Source organism: Diachasma alloeum, unplaced genomic scaffold (genome assembly GCF_001412515.2).
Source record: "Diachasma alloeum isolate Michigan unplaced genomic scaffold, Dall2.0 Dall_scaffold_01161, whole genome shotgun sequence".
Taxonomy (NCBI): domain Eukaryota; kingdom Metazoa; phylum Arthropoda; class Insecta; order Hymenoptera; family Braconidae; genus Diachasma; species Diachasma alloeum.
The window spans coordinates 63,890-69,461 of NW_021681271.1; positions in this window are offsets into that span (position 1 = coordinate 63,890).

The following is a 5,572-nucleotide window of genomic DNA, read 5'->3' on the forward strand; positions in this document are numbered from 1 at the left end:
GCGCCCATGGATTTTTTTTTGCATTTTGAGTTTAACTAGATGAAGGGGAAGAAGGGCGAAGGTAATAGACATTTTTGACCCCCATACGAAAATGTCACGTTACAAAGGTTATACGTTTCATTCAACACTGCCTCAAATCTCCATGTTTAACACCTATTTATATGCACATAGCAATCGAATCCTTTTCGATACTGCCCCTCATGCAATTCACAATCTTTATTAATTGCGATAANATCGTGAGAGTCGCGATTAATTGTCATTAGCTTCGCACCTTCGAGGGGCGTGTCCGCACCAATCAAAATTCGGGTGATTGAGCGGTGAATTCCGTGCTCTGAGGTGTCCCGAGACGCTCATGAGTNCCCATGGATTTTTTTTTGCATTTTGAGTTTAACTAGATGAAGGGGAAGAAGGGCGAAGGTAATAGACATTTTTGACCCCCATACGAAAATGTCACGTTACAAAGGTTATACGTTTCATTCAACACTGCCTCAAATCTCCATGTTTAACACCTATTTATATGCACATAGCAATCGAATCCTTTTCGATACTGCCCCTCATGCAATTCACAATCTTTATTAATTGCGATAAACCCATACTTATCAGTACTCCAGCACGCTGCACACAATTCCTTGANTGGTCTTCATCCCCGTACGTCGGATTTTATTCCGGTAAAACGGTGATTGTGACCCTTAATCCAAATTGTGAGGTGCCGATTTCCCCTCTTTTTTTTCCACTCATGATTGGGTGGTTTTCGTTATTTTTGATGGGTTATTCAAGGGGATAATTACTCCCGTTTAATGGCCAGAGCGCGTCCAGTCCCGTTATACGTGGGTTTTTGCGCGTAAGAAATTCCACTCGTGTTCGAATTGAGTTGGTTCGCGTAGATAGTTAAAGAAAATTAGGGTTTGTGGGTCAATGTGTACGGGGGGCTTCCCTGAGTAATTTATCTCAGGGTTTCCGAAAATTCGCTCTGCCGGTTTCCGGATATTCCATTTTTGGTTTTTAGNTCCTGACGAAAGAGTATGAGAAAATTTGTATTATCACGCACCAAGTGTTTTGGGATACAAGCGTAAGTCTGNTCTTTTTTTTCCACTCATGATTGGGTGGTTTTCGTTATTTTTGATGGGTTATTCAAGGGGATAATTACTCCCGTTTAATGGCCAGAGCGCGTCCAGTCCCGTTATACGTGGGTTTTTGCGCGTAAGAAATTCCACTCGTGTTCGAATTGAGTTGGTTCGCGTAGATAGTTAAAGAAAATTAGGGTTTGTGGGTCAATGTGTACGGGGGGCTTCCCTGAGTAATTTATCTCAGGGTTTCCGAAAATTCGCTCTGCCGGTTTCCGGATATTCCATTTTTGGTTTTTAGGNTAGAAGCAATCTACATCTCGATGTCGATCCATGAAAAAAAATGTTCGCATGTTATCTTGTTTTTCACAGACAACATCATCGAATATCATAATAGAGTTAGGTTTAGTCTCGTCAGGTTTAGCCACTTTATCATGATCATTGAAAAAAAAAATAGCCAATCACTTTCACTGTTTCCAATAACTTTTTCAAAAATTGATATTTTGGTTGATTTAGAGATTTCGAGTATACGTAAACATTTACAAACTTCAAACCATTAGGGTGTGTAATAAGTGCAAACAGAGCGTTTTTCTTTCCACAATTCGAGGGTCCACATATGACTGCTCGTACACTATTGGGGAGGAGGGGACCGTGACGATTTTTTCGCTTATCTTTCTATTTATCAGTAATTTTATCGAAATTCATCACAGGCAGCTTGGCACTTTGCTCCTTGAACTCTATCTTGACGACTGTCATCGAAGCCTATAAATACGCTGTATTTATGGACTTTCTATCAATCTCTGGGAGAACATGGCTGCGTGCAAACATGCGAAAACTCGGAAGCGTAAAGGTGTGGTGAACGATCTCATTAATAAATTACCCATTGAACTGCACGTGCCTGGCTATCAGTACTGTATAGAGCCCTCGCTGATAAAGCTTGGCGTCGAGTTCTAGCCAAAGACGCGAGTCTTGGTGAGAAGGCTGTGGCCTTCGGTGTGGGGAACATCATGAAGGCTAAGAATAAATTCGACATGGAAGTGAGTCAGAAAACTACTGATGAGAAGAAGAGGAAGACGAAACCGAAGACTGGAAAGCGCTGTCGCAAAAAGAAGGTTGGAGATGCTAGCAAGAAGAATATATCATTGCGTCAGATTGTGCAAGCTGCCAAGGGGTCCATGCACCCAGGGTTCGATGTTGTGAAGAGTACCTTGAAAGGTGCACGTGAGGCTGTGAAACATGCTGGAGGGAGAAAGAAAATGAAAGCTGTACCTCGGATTCTCCCTATTCCAGCAAAAATCGGTGGGATTCTTCCGGCATTCCTCATCCCACTTTTTGCAGGTCTCAGTGCCACTGGTGCTTTCGCGGGTGGTGCTGCTGGTATTGCCAAAGCAATCAACGCCTCCAAGCATGCTGCCACGGCACTTGCAGAGAGTCAGCGACATAATCGTACCATGGAAGCCATCGCCCTGGGCAAGGGGATGTATTTGAAACCCTATAAGTCGGGTTTAGGTTTACATTTGAATCCAAAAAACTAGTAAGACTACCGCACCGAGCTCTCACTNTTGCAGACTCTCAAAAAGTGCAACTTCTCAATCAGATTTCAAAGAACAACCTAGTGCCAATCAGTTTTCGAGCTTGGGAATTGTATGAGTATCCTCTCTTACCTAGGACATCGAAACATGTGTGGGTCGTGAAAACCTCANTGCCTCTCACGAAGCTGACATCGCAGAACATCAAGTTCCTGAAGAGTCTGGGTCTGAAACTTCGCATAAAAGTGCCAAAGTAAAGTTTTGTTGTCTTTTTTGCCTGCTGTTACTATCGTCTACCATGGAAGAAATGTTGAATATTCAAAAGCGAATCATCTTTGATGAGTCGATTTCTCATTATGAGATCCATGCTCATCAGCCATTCGNTCACTTTTTGCAGATCTCAGTGCCACTGGTGCTTTCGCGGGTGGTGCTGCTGGTATTGCCAAAGCAATCAACGCCTCCAAGCATGCTGCCACGGCACTTGCAGAGAGTCAGCGACATAATCGTACCATGGAAGCCATCGCCCTGGGCAAGGGGATGTATTTGAAACCCTATAAGTCGGGTTTAGGTTTACATTTGAATCCAAAAAACTAGTAAGACTACCGCACCGAGCTCTCACTGATAGCGATCTAGTGAAATATGCGAAAGCCATGAAAATTCCACATTTTCGTGGTGTTTANAAGAAATCTCGTTATGTCATTGTAGGCTTTCAAACAGCCCATAAGAATCAACCCCTGAAAAATGCTAGCGAATTTGATCATTGTAACATTCGAGAGATCAAATTATTTTTGAATTCACAAAGCTATCCCTATGGAAATCTGAATCTTGNATCAACGCCTCCAAGCATGCTGCCACGGCATTTTCAGAGAGTCAGCGACATAATCGTACCATGGAAGCCATCGCCCTGGGCAAGGGGATGTATTTGAAACCCTATAAGTCGGGTTTAGGTTTACATTTGAATCCAAAAAACTAGTAAGACTACCGCACCGAGCTCTCACTGATAGCGATCTAGTGAAATATGCGAAAGCCATGAAAATTCCACATTTTCGTGGTGTTTATATGAGAAATGACATGCCTCGAGGTGGGCCATGGAAGTATGAATCGGCTCTAGTAAATCTTGATGATAAAAGTGGACNTAATTATTCTTGGAGACCAAATATCTTTTTATTTCTCATCGTCTGCATCATTATTATTATTAGTGCTACATTCTAGCTTTTTTGTTAAAGAATTGAACATTATGATAACACCAAGTTTTAATTCCTNAATAAAAGTGGACCAGGCACTCACTGAGTGGCGTATAAAAAGAAAGATCATGAAGTCTAATTCTGCTACTTTGATAGCTACGGCAATTTACGTCCACCTCAAGATTTAATTNCAATGTTGGTCTTACAACATTAATGAAAAACTACATTTCCCAGAGCCCTAGTCAGGGCTTTCTCATGGAAAACGCAGGCTGGAGAATTGATAAAGAGAAGAAGATAACTGATGATGCAGGATATTTTGATGTATCCATTCCCCTCAGCATGATATTAGGATTTGCTGAAGATGACCAGAGAATTGTTGTGAATGCGAAGCATGAGTTGATACTGACACGTTCACACAGCGATATCAATGCTGTCATTCAGGGAGCACCTGCGGCTGGACAGCAGGCAGAGACGTTCAAAATTTCCCTCACCAAAATTGATTGGATGATTCCCTACATCAAACTTGCAGACTCTCAAAAAGTGCAACTTCTCAATCAGATTTCAAAGGANATGAAATATAACCCTAAAAATTATCAAGACTATAATACCATCATATATGGACATTTATGCTTAAAATTTCTCTCTGGTGAATTGGTATAAAATAGCAGACAAGTTCATATATACATCAGTTTAGTGGTAACCACGATGAGTGANGCGATATCAATGCTGTCATTCAGGGAGCACCTGCGGCTGGACAGCAGGCAGAGACGTTCAAAATTTCCCTCACCAAAATTGATTGGATGATTCCCTACATCAAACCTGCAGACTCTCAAAAAGTGCAACTTCTCAATCAGATTTCAAAGGACAACCTAGTGCCAATCAGTTTTCGAGCTTGGGAATTGTATGAGTATCCTCTCTTACCTAGGACATCGAAACATGTGTGGGTCGTGAAAACCTCAACACAACTGGAGAAACCTCGTTATGTCATTGTAGGCTTTCAAACAGCCCGTAAGAATCAACCCCTGAAAAATGCTAGCGAATTTGATCATTGTAACATTCGAGAGATCAAATTATTTTTGAATTCACAAAGCTATCCCTATGGAAATGTAAATCTTGACATTGCACACAACCACTCTTCTCTATGACATGTACACCAGCTTTCAAACATCGTATTACCATAAAGAGCCTGAGCCACTATTCAGCAGAGCGGAATTCTTGGAAACGGCACCTCTCATCGTCATCGATTGCTCCAAGCAGAATGAGTTCTTGAAATCTGGACCTGTGGACATCCGGCTGGAGTTTGAGTCATCAGCCGACTTCCCCAACAATACAGCAGCCTACTGTTTAATCTTACACGATCGAATCATTGAGTATAGTTTACTCAGCGGTAGTGTGAAGAAACTTATTTAATAAAAAAAAATGTTTTTTGGAAAAGGAATGTAATTTTTTAATGAAATAAACAATAATTATTCTTGGAGACCAAATATCTTTTTATTTCTCATCGCCTGCATCATTATTATTATTAGTGCTACATTCTGCCTTTTTTGTTAAAGAATTGAACATTATGATAACACCAAGTTTTAATTCCTGTAGAATACCAAGCATTGGTATAGCTGGACTCTTCTCCCTCAGATCTGGCCCCCTCTTCCTCTTCAATCCGTTGCTCATTGATGGGCCGTCATCATCATCAGCATCATAAGAACTACTCCATCGATCTTGGACGAAATCGAGGTTCACTCTCACTACCATTTCTTCAATACACTCGAGAATCACATCCAATTTTTTTGAAATATGG